Source organism: Sebastes fasciatus, chromosome 16 (genome assembly GCF_043250625.1).
Source record: "Sebastes fasciatus isolate fSebFas1 chromosome 16, fSebFas1.pri, whole genome shotgun sequence".
NCBI classification, from domain to species: domain Eukaryota; kingdom Metazoa; phylum Chordata; class Actinopteri; order Perciformes; family Sebastidae; genus Sebastes; species Sebastes fasciatus.
Window position 1 is genome coordinate 30,371,195 of NC_133810.1, and position 18,086 is coordinate 30,389,280.

The following is an 18,086-nucleotide window of genomic DNA, read 5'->3' on the forward strand; positions in this document are numbered from 1 at the left end:
CACGTGTATTTTTGTTGATGTTGAGATCAGCTGTACATAGCGGAGCATCGTTAAACACTTCATTCAAACTGGACGGAAACAAAGTAAAACTCACCTAAACCGTCGTCGTTACTCTTTCAAACAGTCACCACCAAGTGTGCGTTGGTTGAACTCAACTCTCTCTCGGTCTCTCTCTCTGAAGGAAAGAGGCGGGGTCATCAACGCGTCATCAACCTAACCGTATGCATGTGTTATACCCAGAGGTCTTAATGTTCTGGCTGATCGGAGTCCTTAAAAAAATTCCTGAATCCGGATCATGGTCCAGATCTCCACCACGACTGTTCATTGTACCACACACACCCCTCCAAAAAATGTCATTCAAATCCATCGCGGACTTTTGGAGTAATCCTGCTAACAGACAGACAAGCAAAGAAACAAACCAACGCCGGTGAAAACATAACCTCCTTCCTAACCCTTCGGCCTTGGTGGAGATAATAAAGCACGGTGTACTGGAGAGTGCGGCGTGTTTTAATTCAGAGCGACATACATGCAAGCCATCACACTGTTGTAGCTTGTGTTCCTCAGTGGTGAACAGCAGTAATTTAATCAGCTCCCTTTGGAGGCTGATTAAGTGCATTCAACACTATATATGTTTTCATGAAATTCAAAATAATTAGCTTTAATTTTCTGACTTTTAATACTAGACCACAAAACTACTCAGATAAAAAATATATTAAGTAACCAAGCATATTTATTTTGTCACTGTTTTTCATTATTTTTCATCATCATATTGAATAAATATTACTGTCTCAGTTTCAGGAGACATTTAGTACATTTTGGGACACAATACATAAGCTGTTCTTCTCAGTCACATATTATGCTATGTGTGTTCAACTGTATCAGCCCGGTGTGTTGCATCCAATTTTGTGAAAATAAGAGAGCATGCAGTGAAGAATGTTCAGAGCAAAGGCTGACTTACATCAGTCTGCTTTTACTGACCGCCAACCGGCACAGCTTCACAATTATTTCTTCCATTTTTTCTCTCTTCAGAGTGTTTTTGTTTCACAGTAAGATCACAACATGCTTTTGATATTTCATACCCGCTTCCTATGATTGACTCAGAACTGAAAAAAACAACCCGTGTACTTGCTTTAATTTTTCTTTTCCATGACAATATTGAATAGAAATATTCTGAACAAAACACACCACTGACTCATTCTCTCAGAGACACATGAAGGACATACTTCCTCAAGACACACTCGAGAACTGAGAGCTGTGCTGTCTCCTCTAAATGGTGACTTGGCTTATTTGGCTACTTAGCAGATGCAATCTAAAATCCAGCCTCAAATATTGGCCTCCAACTGCTCGACCTACCCCTCTGGCTTACCTGGAGCCATCTGTCGAGAGGCTGCAAAAGACCAATAAGAGACTCTTGCTTGCAGCCTGCCTTCTCTTTCATCTCTTTGTTTTGCACTATATTAACTGCACATCGTACGCTCACATACCCAGAGTGATCTAGATGCTCTCTTTTCCCAAATCTCCAGTCTCCTCAATTTCTTAAAGGTGAGATTTATAAATTTTTTTATAGACAAATCATTTTTTAAGAAATAATTTATCCACAGAGCTTTTAAAAAGGTGCCGAATAAAAGTATGGCTTTTCCTCAAAAAAAAATATTATGAGTGTAAATTTACCATTTGAAAAATGTTGAAGGGTCCAAAATGAATGTTTTGTTTATGTCTTTTGATTAAATCTGATATTTGGTTCCCACTTCTAGCAAGGCTTGTGAGCCACCAGTATAACAACGTTGGTATCACGAGGTATCGTTGGTGATCAAGTTGCCAGTTAGTGTGGAAAAAACGGCTAATGGAGACGGCTAATGCAGCCTGATGGAGACACTGGTGTCTCCATCAGGCACTGGTGTTTCCACTTTAGTAAACAATATATAATGAAGATGTGTATCTCCGTCTGTCTGAGTCACTCCACTCTATGAAATAAGCAAGTTGTGCAATGATCTGGCATCGACTTGTTGTGAAGGGAATGCAATAGAACGGAGGAAGAGAAGGAGACATCTAGTGGCTGAATGTCATCAGTTGTACCTTTAACAACTTAATTAAGGTTTTACCAGTTTACCAGTTTTGCAGCAGCATGAATGCAGACAGATTAATGCTGAGAGACGTGAGTGTGTATTCTGCTAATGTGTCATGTTTGATGTGGATATGTCCGTCGGGGAAATGCTGCCATCAGCGATGACAGGAGCAACAGAGTCTTCACTTCTGACCTTGAGGGGTTTTCTTTTCTTTTATTTCTTTTCCACCAATTCTCAGCGGATGAACTGAAAATCTCCCCGTTTAGCGACGACCTGCAGAGTGCTCTTTTAGTTGAAGTCCCTGTCTTGGCTGAAAAGGTTACTCGTTATAATTGTCAATTAATCTGTTGATTGTTTTTGTGATTTATTGTTCAATGAAATGTCAGTCAATGAAATGTACCAGGGTCCTTGGGGATTTCTACAAATTTCTTGTTTTGTCCAACCAACTGTTACCAACCAACATTAGAGCAGCTTTTTATGATCAAAATGATTGCTTGGGACAATTCAGTAGTCGCTGTATAGAATCTACGCCCCTTGCATTACATACATAGCTGTCGCTGTCGTAGTCCAGCCGCACACATTTCATGCAGTTACGTCCGTTTCAAGGTCACCCAACTGAACCGTGTTGTTAATTCATCTTCAGCAGTCTGCACAGAGACGGGACAGCTTTATTCTCTTCATTATCCACAGCAGGATAACATATTGTAGAAAGTTATTTCATTTTTTATAGTCTTGCTCATTTCCTTAAAACAGTATCAGATCTGTTGTATCTACTTGTACAATTAATTGATCAAGTTTGATGGTAAATTCACCTATTCAAGGGTTAATCTTGAAATTTAGTAAACTATATAGATTCACAATAGTGGGTTCAAATCAGGATCAAGATGTCATCTCCTCTCTGTCTCCCATCTTTGCTGCTGCTGAATGTGATGTACTGTAGATGTAGTAGACTTGAAATAGCTTGGAGGTGGAAATCATTATTATTTTTTTTCTTTTCCAGCAATTTTGTCATTAACCCCGAACCAAGTTCTGGTTGAGTCTGTAGAGTCAGCTCTCTGCACCGCCTGTGTGCTCTCTGACTGGATAGAGAGACATTTGGTGAAACAGCACAGTGTCATTTTCCACTTCTACCGTGAATTACAAACATTGGCGAGTACAAGACCCGTGAAAAATACCAGGTTAGCAATTTTCAGACCCTATAATAAAGTTTAATAGAACCCTTGTGGGCAGACATGTATGACTGCTCAACTCCATGTGTCTTTTTACTGACTGTGTAGTGGAACTTTGTGGGATTATTTCAGAGATGTATAAAGGATTTACAGACTAGTGTGATGGGTGTGAGGGACTCTGCGCATACAAAGCGAAAGCTCTCGTCTGTCTCCTCGTCACTCTCTCTCGAGGAATCCCTGGATTTCTTTCTGAAAGTGGAAAAAAAAAATCAATAAAGCTGATCCGGTAATTTATTCACAAGGATATTTAAAGTAACGTACCAAAATACAATGATTTGAAGTGTCTTAGATTGGGACAGTCTTATTCTTTAGGCTCGCCTGCGGCTATTCAGAAGGCCATGCATTGGTAATGCCCGCTGGGAAGGTGGACCAGCCGGTGCCTTCCATAATTTTTTTCTGCTTGAGTGTCCCAGACAGTGCAGGGAAAAAAAAGGGCCAAGGCACTCTCCTTTAGTGTGTTCATTCTAGCTCAATATTGGAGATTGACGGAGGCCCATTCCCTCTTATGGTAATAGCTGCGGTGCTTGTTGCTGTATTAAGGCTGATTGGCTGAAGGTTTCACCATGTCTGATTCCCTCCCACAATATGCTCGCACTCCTATGTCTCCCTATCAGCAACTGTCAGCTGAAACCCATTCAGAGAGGCACATAGTCTTATCATAAATGCTGTAATGCATCCTTATGGTGCATGCTTTTTGTGCCGCTCTTTCCCCACTCGGTGCACGCACTCCCACGCAAAGCAGATACGGTGGACAAGTTCAATGGTGTACACAGTGTTCTAAAATAAGGCGAGCCCACACTGGGATCATCAATAGACTGACACATAGCTGTGGCGGTGGAGACGAGAGGTTGAAATAATATCTAAATCAGGAAATTCTGGGAAGTGTGAGACTGAAATGAATCACTCTTGTCTCATAGCATTTTTTTGCAACACCTCTTTGAAAATCCTGACACGCTGTATCTCTCCCGCCAGATGGTGGGTCTCTTGGAAGTTGTTTTCACAGGGGTTCTTTTTGCTCTACAACTAGGTACCACAAGCACTGTGAAATAATATTGCCATTAGTATGCAAAGAGATGCTAAGGCCTTCTTGTTTTTCATAAACCTTGGGCTCGTTTGCTCTGACTCACTGTCAGATTCCTGCCATGACCGAAGTGGGTAATTCAAATGAGGCCTTCTTATGGGGCAAAAAATTGCAACATTAAAATCAATACTGTATAATTTGTGCAGTTATTGTGGTCGTAGTGTTTGTGTTGTATCCAGCATCCCAGGAGACGTATCCACTCAATGTGAAATATGCAGTGTATGACCGTGTGATCTATACAAAATTACTGGAATTAGAGGGCAAGAAGCGGCGTTCGATAGCAATTTTTCACACATTGTATATGGAAATGTATGTCTTGTAAACAGTCCACGGATAGGCCTTTTTCTGTGCAAGAAATTGAGAATAAAATATCAGGTCTTAATCTCAGGACTGTTACCTTATTTTTCTAATAACATTCCTCACTGTCAGAAGCTGCAGAAACAAGGTTACACAAGAAGAGACGAGGACAGGGACAAAAGCAAAGCAGGGGATTACACCAAGAAAACCAATATCATGGTCAACAAACGTTAAACCATTATGTGGAGGTGTGTGTTATATAAATTGTCATGGTTTAGGTCATCTCTCCCCTCAGAGGGCAGGTAAACACCAATAAATCCTATATACCTTCTCTGAGTGAATGCCTTTATCTTATGGTGAGGCATTTCTATCCACACAATAAGCTTGCCTCTGCACAGAGAAAAAGAGAGTTTATGTGCACACATTTTAATGAACATAAAAATAAATGGCATGCATCTGCAATATCGCAGCTTTACATAAACTGTACCTTAGGCTAAAAGTTTCTGGAAGTTGAACCAATTTTGGCAGAAAAACCTGCACAGAAACTGTGCAAAGCAATTTCAGCAATCATTTTGATGGAACCTCTATTTGTCTGCATAAAAAAAGAAAAAAAAGCTACATGCTTCATGCACCAGGGAAGGATAATCAAAGACATTTTCTGCCAGTACATTTCCACATGATATCATCCGTGGTTTCATCATTCCAGTTTAATTACAAATTGTTGGGACATGTAGGTGTACCAGAAGCACACCGTGTAACCATAATGTCCCTCGTCCTACTATCTCCCCTTTGCATAAAAAAGCACATTTGTCCACTCCCATGTTGATAAGAGTATTAAATACTTGACAAATCTCTCTTTAAAGGGACTGTTTGTAAGAATCAGAAATGTCTTGTTAACAGCGACACCTGTGGCCGTTAAGTCAACGAAAGTCAGCGTCCTGTTGCTCGCGCTTGTGCTCGCTCTACATAGACATGAAGGAGCATCACTCATCACAGTGAGGAGACACACGTCAGCTAAAAGCACAATATCACTCTATATTTCAGCTGCTTGGCAGTAATGTTAGCTGACCAGACCAAGGTCTCTCCATGAATCAATGCTGATCCTAGTGTTGGCTTTTCCTGCTTCAGCCTCCGGACCGCGGCCAGAGGGAACGGGGGAGACGCCGGAGTTTTGGTCGGAAACAATAACGTTTCTCTCTCAAGACACTGGAAACCTCTGTTGGTCTGGAGGAGCTGCAGCATTTATTTTTGCACAAACGTCCACTGAACATTCACTAGATATTCTCAGAGCTACTAACTCTTCTGCAGTGTGGAGTGTGCGCGCATGCACGTGAGAGGTGGAGCGAAAGAGCGAGAACGAGCGGTGTGTGTGTGAGTGAAGGCAGGCAGGTAGAGGAGCAGAGGAGCAGAGTGCAGCAGAGACTCCGGTCCTGGAGACCAAAGCTACGGTCTCCCCCGCGTCCTCCGACCGCGGCTAACACTGTTTAACAGACGAGCTTCACTAGATACAACCAAGAGGTTTTGGTGCTTCCGTGTAGTTTGTGTTGGAGTCTGAGTCTGAACAGCGTAGCCACACGCGAGCGCGCATGGGACACCGACCTTCAATGATTTATACGTGTAAGAAGTTACAAACAGTCCCTTTAAGGTACATTTTGAACAGATAAAGAAATGTGCAATTAATCGTGATTAACTGTATACAAAAATGCAATTAATTATATATATACTACTTCATAATGAGTATCATTGTATTGCATATAGATATCCCATTACTTCCTTGATAACAGTACAGTTTATATTATTTATTGGTGGTCCCCCCTTCATCAAGTGAAATGCCAAATTATGTCACTGGTTTTCACTTTTATATGATCTTCTCTATTAAGTCCTGCAAACTCATAAAGATAAGATACGATAAGATAATCCTTTATTAGTCCCACAGCGAGGATAATTGCAAGATGTCCTTTTATTGTGGTGTTCATTTTCTGATGCATCTCCCGACATCTATACTTTAGTTTACAAGTGGCCTGTTGGAAGCTCGCCTAGCTCGGCCCACTAGATTGATGGAAATAATCACACTCATTGCCCTCGGCCAGAGGAGATGGGACCAGCGCTTGAAGATCCAGCAGACAGGCGTATTATTAGGCCCAGACTCAGACATGTTTGACATTTTAGTGTCTCCAACCTGAGCAAAAAAGAGGACGTCATTAAGAACTCAAGGTCAGAACAGATTGCAATCAGATAATGACAGGGACGCCTTCATGCTCGTCTTCTGAAGACTTTCTGAAGGTCTTGAAAAGTGTTTAATGTGCTTCTATTTATTAAGAATAGCTTCCCCTGTGCCAGGCAATCCCATTGTCCCCTTAGTGTTCAGACAGCTGCTTCTGCACTATAGCCCTTAATGTTTTGTCTTCTCCTCTATGAAGTAGACGTATAATGAGTTCTGCTCCTACTATCGATTTCACTCGTACTTTGTGATGGCTTAATATAACTAGCAACAATTACTAGGCATTCCAGTATGAGCACTCATTGCAGGGGCCTTACTTATGCAGTATCACAATGTAGTATGATAAGTTAGGTTTTAATTTAATGTTTAATGTTTTATTTATTCAAATTGCCCAACATATGGAAGTTTGCACCCGTCAGTTTCTAAATGCTGGGGACTTTTCTAACATAAAACTTTGGGGTGCACAATATTTCTGCGTTCACTTTGCTGGCAAGTAGCTTAATAAAGGGGGTTTCTGAGCAGTTTACACAACAGAAGTGCTCGCCATACAATCGCTGAAAGATGCAATTCTTGCAGAAATCTCCAAATGTCAAAAAGTTTTTGCACAGCATGGCTTTTTCTATGGGGTTGCTCAAGGTCTTGGTGTCTTAATGTGGTATTTTGGAGGGATTATTGATCATTTTTATCAAATTTTCAGTGGTAAAAAATGGTTAAATTTAGCACCAAATCTGTGTAGCAAATGGTATCAACCCCAAAATTGCTGCAGTAACTTATGAGACATAATAAAGCATGGGAATGGCCCATTACTAGAACAACTTAACACCCCGAAAGACCCCCTGTAACCTCTAAAAAATACAAAAACAGGTCTATTGTGGGTCTCAGAGGGTGTAGGCATTACATTCAATATAAAATTGATCCACATTTATATTTATATTGGATTTATTTACCAAATAACACACATACAGAAAATGTTATTTAGAGTTAGTCACCATCAGCATGACAAATTCAAATTTATGCAAATCAGATCCCGGCTCTAATTCTGTTCTTTGTGAGGTGTCTCTCCCAGCAAACAGAGCCTGTAGCTGCTGCTGCTTTACATGCCTCTGCTCACTGAGTCACATTTCCTATTTTCCTTGTAAAAATTAATGGGGCACTTGAAATTATGGTCTAAAATTGTGATCCTTTGGTTTGTGTTTTTTTTTTTTTGTGGGCTGTGTGTGGGGAGGTGGTGCTTAACTAAGCAAAGCAAGTTAGTTGTAAAGTTAATTAACAGTAACTCCTAAGTGGTTGTGATTTTAAATCTCCACACAACCCCCCTGCAGCAAGCCGTAGGGGAGGCTCGTGATTAGGATTTCTCTTAAGTGGCTCTCCCGCCTACACGCTCTCATGTATCACTGCATCATTTTCAAATTCTACACAGAGCAGGGGCAAATCTGCATCACTCAAATCACATTCTTAGCTCTGGAAAGCCTCCTCCCAGATATATGCGAGGTCCTCCAGCCGGTGCGTGTTATCGCCGATGCTGGACCCTTTCGTTCTGAATTTGTAAAGTCATGTCGTAGGCTTCCATCAAGGGGATAAAGTAGAAGTGGCTTTAGTGTGGTGCTTGGCAATCACTCCTCTGTCTGTTTCCAGAGGTGGAAGCTTGGCCATCAATATTCTCTCTCTCTCCCTCTCCCTTCTGTGCCTTCCCTCCCTCCCCCTTTCTAGTCTTGTCCCAGACAGACAATTGCTTTATTAGATTTATTAGAGCAGTGGACCCACCAAATCTACGCCTTGTTCAAAGTGGGAAACCGCATATTCCCACCTCTACAGTTACAGGTCATCAAGCTCCAGAAACCTGTGAAAAAACATGAGATCTTCTTTTTAAACTCTAAATATATATTATGACAATGCCTGGTAGGGCTGGGCAATATGACAATATATATATATTGTCAAAACGGACAAAGCTTTACGTCCTGATCCTTGCATGGGAGCGAAGCTGGAGCGAACCATGGAGGCACCGTTTTGCTAACATGGAGAGGAAACAACATGCAGAAATGACCTCAGACTCTGTAGTGTCTGTAGTGGGAACAGGCATGTCTTTGCGGGAGATGGTTTTTCTGTTCCGTGTCTGAGTTTTTGTAGCCAAACCACATCTTCGCATGTTGTTTCCTCTCCATGTTAGCAAAACGGTGCCTGAATGACCTCAGACTCAGCCCAACCAAGACAAGAAGAGCTCATACCTACACAAAGGGCTGCTTCTGTTGTATGGATGTGGTTTGGCTACAAAAAGTCAGACACGCGCCTGTTCCCACGGACTCAAACATAAACCTATTCTACCACCTGGAAGAAACCCACGAGAGACAATAGGGACGGTCAAAAGATGAAGAGTGAAGTCGAGTCGTGGTAAACCCCAGCCTCAGACAATAAGAGAACCCCTCCACACAAATTTACAAGATAGACTGTGAGAGAATAAAGGACTTGAGTTTTCAATTTACATAAACAATTATATATTTTCATTCATCCTGTTAATGTCTTTTCATTTACTGAAGTGTCCCACTTGGGGACGGCTGTATTAAGTTGCATTAAATTGCCTTTTCAGTTTACATTTGGGCCAATAAAAATTTACTTTGGCCATCAAATTTAGGGGCTTGGTGGCCCGTGGGGCAAGTGCTTAAGAATATTAGTTTCTATCCCCGTCTTTGCCCGAGGCGCTCCAGGTGATAGAAAATCACTTCTGCCATCACGCCGCACTGCTGCAAAGATGTCGTCCCTATTTTCCCAGTAGAGAAGAAGGAGGGGGTATTGTTTTTTTGTTGGGGCGGCTGTGGCTCCGAAAGCTGGTCGTCCACCTATCAGAAGGTCGTCGGTTCGATCCCCGGCTCCTCCGCTCACATGTTGAAGTGTCCGAATACCTGAAGGTTGTCCTATCAGTGTGTGAATGAGTATTTAGATTAGATCCTGATGGGCTGGTTGGCACCATGCATGGCAGCCTCTGCCGTCACTGCATGAATGGGTGAATGCTGACATGTAGTGTAAAGAGCTTTTAGTTTACCATGTTTACATTTGACATATTCATATTGTAGGCTAGGGTTGTATTTATTTTATTGCAGCACTTTGTTATGTTGCTTTTAATGTATTAATATTATTTACCTCTGCACTGTTTTCTTTATTTTTTAATATTTTATACATTTTATATTGAAGGGAAAGGGAAGCTATGTCTCTTTATTTTTGTACTGTTGCTATACAATATAATATACAATACATTCTACTTGAAGCTGTTTTATGTTTACTTTAATTGTAGGCGAGGCCTATATTTATTTATTTATTTTTTCTCTACTTTTTTTGCACTCAAGTTCAAATATTTAATTCACATACGAGAACGCTGAAATGACCTGTGATTGGTCAAAGTCTCCCGTCACGGGCTCGATTTTTTAAAGCCTGAAAACATGAGGAGGAGCAGAGGTCTAGTTTTCTCTCAGAACACTTGAATTACAATATGTTGAAAGGTTATTATGGTATTTTTGCCCAATGATGCCAAAAATTTACTGCCTACTTTAATCTGATGTGGCAAAGAAAAAAAACGGCATGAAATGTGACTGTAAAGTGTATGGGGAATAAGAAAGATATTGAAGTAAAAGACAGTCCCATTTCACCCCTAGAAAGGCAGTTCAATTCTGATGTCTGTCCTTTCACCATTTATGAAACACAACATTTTATCAGCGTGACTGCAGAGTAGTGGGAGGGAGAAGATGGAGGAGAGCGGGCAGGTGAACCAGCAGGGGTCATTTTCAGCCATCTCGAGCTGCATTTTAAGTCTTAAAGCGGTGTGGGAGGTCACTGAAGGATCTGCACAGGCTGTATTCATGCAATGTTAAAAACACCATTATCTTGTTTCGATACAGACGAGAGAAGGGAGAGAGAGAACGCAAGCTTGTTTTTCTGTTGGTAATTATAATCTCAGCATCAGATCAATCCTGCTCTCTCACGCACTCTGCTAAAAAAACATCTCTGGAAATGAGACACTGGAGATTCTTGCATTGGTGTAAATGTTTTGTTTTGCAAGTAGAACACATTTTAAATAATGATATAATAAACCATAATAAGTAGGGATTGTCTGCTTGCTGAATTCCCAGATTGTTGTATGTAAAAAAAAAAAAAAAAAAAATAAGTACAGGGTAGAATAACAAATATTTATCATCTTTTGAAATACCAGCTATTATTCTGTATTCCCAAATGCTGAAGAAAAGTGCACAATATGATCAATATTTTTTTTCATTATGTTCTCACACTTGCATGTTGTCTTCGTCAAGCTTGAATAGAAACCTGCTGTTCTCGTTTTCTTTTTCTTTGGCTTGAAGAGCTTTGCTTTGCTTGTTTTTCCCAACTGTTGTGTTCTGGCCCTCCACACACACACACACACACACACACACACACACACACACACACACACACACACACACACACACACACACTCACATTAACAGCACATGCAGTTCTTTCCAGGTCAGACGAGAGCTGAACAGCATGTTGCCTAATCAGGTGTTAATTCTACTGTCTGTGTTTGTGAAGGAGAAAGCTTAAAATATGGGTTTATAATAGGAGTATGTTGCCATGCATATATAGGCTGCAGTATCTGCGGTGGACAAAGCCGTCAGTGAAGCGATAGTTTACTGTAGGTCACTTAACACAAGTCATGAACACACTGTGCAATTATAATAAAATAGGGGTGGCAGTCGGACATGTCGCACTAAGGAAGGAATTTTTCATGCGTCTCATGCTAATCCAGCAGTGTGCTCCACTTTTACCAACACAAAAGAGCTTCACAAAGTGTGCAACTCTCCGAGGATGAAGGGAAATCTGTCACACATACAGAATGGTAAACACAGTCCTCATCAGGGCTGATCCTTTTTTTTAGTTGCAGAGGGTACCAGATCAATATCACCAATTATGAGAACACGTTGAGGTAAACGGTGCCAACGACATCCCAGAGTTTCTCTGTTTCCAACAGCAGCTCAAAGTCACTCAGTAAGCATTCGTTCTTCAGGGGAAGTAAAGACGGCTCCATTTCCTCTCTCAGAGTTTTGACTTTTATGTGAAGGTGGTGTTGAAATAATGAACTAGGACTCTTCATCATTCTCTCCTAAAGTCACCTATGAGGATTGTGGTACTTTGAAAACACCTCGGAAGATACGACAGATGAAACATTTTAAATGATATCCACATGTAGTCCTAGAAGCAGGCTAGGGACCGATAACCGACCCTCTTTAACCGATTGTTAACCGACAAGATTGGTGCGTCGCATCGTCGGTGTTGCGTGCATTGTCGAGGACACATGCAGACACTTTCCCAGTAAAAGTCTCCACCGTACCATTTAGTTTAGCTGCGAGTTTGTCGGCTGTGTGTCTGCCCGGCGTAACGATAGCGAGTGTCCGACAGACCGTGTGTGTGTTAGTGCTACATTAGCAGCTGTATAGCGTTGCTGGTGGCTTCGTGCACTCCGTTGTCACACACATACTGTATGCTCTGTCAGCACGGCGTAACGTTAGCGAGTGTCCGACAGACCGTGTGTGTGTGTGTGTGTTTGTGGCGGTGGTGAGTGTGGGTTTGTTGGTGGCGTTATAGCTGTGAACGTCGCAGTACAGTGTGTATTTGTCGGTGAATAAATGCTACAACTCCTCAGCTCAAGCAGAGGAGTATTCCTCAGCTTTTTAATTAGTTTGTAACATATTTCTTCTAACCATTTAACCGACAGCATTAATATGTTAAAATTCTTTCTGTCAGTTAAACGGTTAGTTATTAACATCCCTAAAGCAGGCAAAATCATTTTTTAAATTTTGAAACTAGTGCAAAAGGACATCTTGTAATGCCAGTGGTCAGCTTTAGAACTAAACCCACCTCTTATAGGAATGCATTTTGTTTTCTTGGGTTCAAGGAGAAAACTCACCCAGGTAATTATGTTCTTCTGAAGTGAAAAAGCAGAAGTAGTGCTACAGTATATGGAACAGGGCAGTTGAAAGTCTCAAGGCTTTCAGGAGTGGAATTTCTTATTAGGTTTTGCTGTCGTGACCATTGCACATGCTCTTGACATAAACATATATCTATCAAGGACACCGACATCTGTGACACAGGCAGTACATTCAATTACGTTAAACGTTCAGAGCTTCTTCAACGTATACAACAAGAGACATTTCAGTAGTACTGCAAGCCATTTAGTGTATTTTACCACATGATTCAACTTTTGCGATAATGGCACAGGTATTTGCATTTAGCACACAAGTGATTCAGGCCATATACTATATATACTGTACATAGATATATCACTGAAAACAGAAGTTTTAATACAGAAACATTTCTTGACAATGTCACTGTAGTGAATGCAGATTTGCAGGATTTCAATACCTGGTATTTTGAGACTTGTTTTGGGAAATGCTGTAGATTTACACTTCAAAAGTAACGGATCTTCACATAGTTGATGTGATGCTTTCCTCCCTTTTTCATCTTTTACATGAGAAGACTGTATTGGAGTCAGTGATAGTCATCTCATCCTTCTAAAAGGAAGTGGGTTGTTGTTATACTGACTAAGTAGACATCCTGATGTCACTCCTTATTGACAACTGTTCGTCAAATAAAAGGGACTAGTTTAGCTCCAAGACAAGTATGAAAGATAATACTGAAATTAGCAGTGTGCAAACCAGGAGTGCATCTGTCTGCAGTAGCAAGTGTTGTAATGTTATTACCAGAAGTATAGATGATAGCGGTGGAAAAAAATGCTCTAAATAATGCCCGACAATGAATGATATGTTTGACTTTAGGACATCTCTAACTACATACATGCTAAAAATCTAACATTTTAATGTATTAATTTAGATATTTTTCAAATTAAAAGTCACTAGAAGTGTATGATTCAACTTTTTCCCATGGTGTAGCATTAAAAGAGTTAACAAAAATCATAATATCGAATAGCAATACTTAAAAATCTCAATACATATCGAATCAGCCCTCAAGTAGACATTGGATATAAGTAGTATTGAATGGGGAGATAGGTGAATCGTCCCAGCCCTGATAGATAAGCAGACTTCATCCTGCAAATCTAATAGAGGCGACTCTGTTTGGAGAGTAAGCACTTTCTTTCTCACCAAGGACCGTTGTGGTGAGCAACAGCAATCCCCCTCATTGCCCCATCTCTTGTTGAAAAAATGCACACAATATCTTCCTCTTTCTGTCAGTTCTTTTATGTGGGACAGATCTACTTACACTTCATACAACTGCTGCCAAGTCGCCAGCGTTGTAATTCATGAGTCCAAGGGCCTTTTTTTAACCCATAGAAAGCTTTTGTCTGCCCTGAGTTCTGTCAACAGCTTTTACAGTTTCCTCAATTATGTCCTTGCAAAGGTCTGATGCAACTGCTGGTAAGTAGCACTGCATTAGCATAGAGGTAATCTGTAGTGTCATTTTATGTTCTTTTTCCTATCGATGGCTATAAAGAGTCAAAAGCCACAGAATTACCATGTTATTATCTTTTAGTGTGGCAAACCACAGAATCAAGATTCACCTCATGATCTTCCAGATTTTTCATATATAGTAAATAGTTGAATTACTATATTAGCAATCACAAAACCAAGAAGATAACTGGAATAATGGCACTACTGCTTCCCAAAAAGACATACATAGAGTATTTGCAGTGGAATTATTATATTACAACATCACCTGACATCCACAGGTGATTCTTAAAGGGGACATTATGTCATGAAAAACTCTCCTTTGCAGTGCTTGTGCGCATCCATTTAGGTATCTGGAGTACCTACCAAGCCACAAACTGTGAAATAAGAAAACCCAGTCAGTTTTTTTTTTGTGATTCAACAAGCCTTTCAGATTTGGCTCCCCTTCCTATGTCACATGCAGACTGGGTTATTTCAGGAGGGAGTTCTTAAAGAGACAGGCGCTAAAACGGAGCGTTTCAGACAGAGGGTGAATACTAGTATATTCAGACAGACAGGATGAGAAACAAAGTGTTTTTTGAACATGAAAGCATGTAAACATGTTCTAATAGAAACCTAAAATGCAAGTATGAACCTGAAAAAGAGCATGATAGGTGACCTTTAAGAAGGGTCTTGATTTGAAAAATATCTTTTAAACAAAAAAAAACCTTCACCTGGGATTTGCCGTTTAAATCATCTCCTATATGTGGATCGCAGATTTCTATCCACCCTTCATGTCACACTCAAAAAGAATTCATCACTTTATTTTGAGTCCATTTCCTTCTTGTCTTCTGTCCAAACTGAGCCGTGCCCCCCTTTTGCTTCACATTTCAAAGGTCCAGTTTGAATGAAGATGCCGTTCTGCCCGGTGTGACTTGACCCCGGGTTTGTTTACCGCTGTGAAGAAGAATATGGAGTGAAATCCCCCTCCATCAAAAATACAATCTCTTGTCATTATCATGAAAAGCTCTTGAAACACAGTTGTTGCTCAGAAGGTTTGGTATAGCGGCTCACTGCACTGCTGTGGAATGAAGCGGGATTAGCTGGACAAATTGAAAATGAGGTTGTGTAATTTCATACTTGAAAGACATAGAAAAAAAGGAGAGCAGAAGAATTACTGGGATGTCTACATATGTTCATCGTGAACATCATTTTATTTCTCTGTTGTTGTTAAGGCAATTCAAGCTGCAGAGACGCCTAATGAATGCCGTGCTTGTCATTTCCCCCCTCTCCGACAAAGGGAACTGGATTACTGGGATTGGACTGAGGGCATCTGTATGCAACAAGCAGACCCAGTGCACATAGCAACAGTACCTCTACCAGCGTGTCCTTAAAGTATCCCCACTGCCACACACACAACCACACAAACAAACACACATCCACCTAGTTGAGCAGGCGAGTTGAGGTCATGGATCTCTGTGTGCTATCCCAGTGCCTGTCAGACTGAAGAAAAATTAAAGCCGTTCAGAGAAAGCTGCAGAGAAGTGCTTACTGCATCATGCCGATAACGTCCTCTCGCCCAGTGCTACCTGCTCCCCCCCGCCGCTCCTTTGTTGAGACTTTTAAGATACAGCGTGACTGGCTCGGGGGGGGATCCCTCACCTTCTCAGCAAAGACACATCTGCGACGCGGGTCCTGTTTGCATGTTTATGTGATGGTATGTGCGAGATGGGAAGAGGCCTTATTCTGATTAAATCAGCATGTTTGAAGGTGGTGAGAAGCTGAGTTGAATGCGTGTGTGCAGTGGGTTGATATGGATGTGCTCTGACTGAGGGTTAGCCTGACTGTGTATGGTCTCATGAAGAAATGAGAGGAGCTCGGACGTTTGCAGCATATTAAATGGTTTCTACAGTATGTGCTCGTAATGTCATTGGACTCGGGGTGGATCAGCTATAGTAAAGTAGACAGGGTTGAGTCTGCTTGTGCTGCTCCACTGAAGCCAGCACTTTATAAAACAGGATTTACCCGACCATAGGGCTGCAACTATAACGACTATTTAGATAATCAATTCATCTGTTGATTATTATAAATCAGATAAAAAGCATTTTTTCAGCGTTTCATTCAAAAAACACGACGTATTCCTCGTGTTCTTGTACAACGCTCTGTACACATTGGGGATAAAGCCATGCACAGAGAATAAAAGGGAAATGTAACAAATATATTTACTAAGTCTTTCATTTTTATTATTCTTAATCATGTCTCTTTTGTTTTATTTCTCTTATAAATATTTTAGCATCTACTGTCTTTTTATTGTTCATTTGCGCATGTTTAAATGTGTTGCTTTTTTCTTTGTAAAGCACATTCAGCTTTAAAAAGTGCCCTATAAATAAAGTTTATTATAATATTTGATAAGATATTGCTCAAGTTTAGGTTATGAATAAATAAAGGGTTCACTTTAGATGGCATGGAATATTCCAAATACTCCATAATGTTACGTTATAGACCGTTTCAACAGAATTACTGGAAGACATGGAAAAGTGCATTTTGCATAATAGGTGACCTTTAATTTAAAAACAAACAAAGATCGATGTAGCCGGCGTTAGCTTTATCAAGCATTAGCTTTGAAATAGCTTCATCAGGGGCCTGGCTACATTGATCCAGAGAAAGCAGACAGAAGGTATATCCGGCTGTTACGTTTGTTTTTAAAATAGAACCTGCAATCGTGTGTTGCCTCTGCACTTCTCTCCGCTTTATCGTCTCTGCCTCCGACACTTTTCAAATGCTTACTCCGGAGGGACGAAGGAGACGGCGTTGTTTCCTGTAATTCATCATGTGAACTACACACAAGGCGCGGCATCGGCTGACTTACCGCCCACAGAGACGTTACAGCGTGTCGTGCAACACAGACCAAAAAAAATAAATCAATGACCAAATTTGTTGCCAACAATTTTTATGATTCTTATAACGTTACTAGTTTTAATTGTTGCAGCCCTACCCGACCATTCAGTTGTTCAGAAGGTCCCCTGGCAGGTGATTTCTGCATGTTAATTCATGTTGTTTGTGTACTTGAGACCAAAACAGACACAGCAACCAGGTCTGATAGCAAAAGAGAGCTTCCTTTGAATTATTTATGCCAAGAGATTTCTAAATGTCAGAAATTTCAAACCCACAATTTTACAGATAAAAGTACAAAATGGCAAATGTCCAACTCCAGTGGGAAAAAAAGGTGATTGCAAGTCATTTGAAATTCAGATTTTAATATGGGAAGTACTGTAAATACATTTCTCACCATCATATCAGCACTGGAGTGTTTTAAGGAGCCATTCCTGGGCATACACCTGCATATTCTATTGTTAAATGCTCACGTGTCTTCTTTAACCTTCTGCATGATGTGTGTTTGCTTTGCATTTCGGTCGGGTGGGCGTGTACATGTGTGTGTTATTGAATGGGTGAAATGGTATCCCACAGTTAGCTGTCCTTCAGCGGTGGTTTCCACATGCCGAGCTGATTCGCCGTGAGTGGGCCGGTGGATCGAACTGTATATTTAACACTTGATGGACTGGCAAATGGCTTTCTCTGTGCTCCTGGCAAGCTCACTGATTTCCTTGTCCTCAAGAGAGAGGTGAGAAAGGTTGGCGAAAATGCGTCCATGTGACTGGATGTATGTGGACGGTGGCTGTATTTTATGGAAAAAAGTGACTTGTCTTTATATTCACTAGAATATACGTTTGAGCAAACGTGAGAACACAGCGTGGTATGTTTCACACCTGGTCATATATGATAACCAAT

The 18,086-nt window shown here is 40.8% G+C and overlaps 1 protein-coding gene across 3 annotated transcripts in view; it reads left to right on the forward strand.

The window, feature by feature from the left end:
• Nucleotides 1-18,086, forward strand: part of ntm (neurotrimin) — a 377,838-nt gene that overhangs the window by 21,118 nt on the left and 338,634 nt on the right. The gene's annotated exons all lie outside the window — the stretch shown is intronic.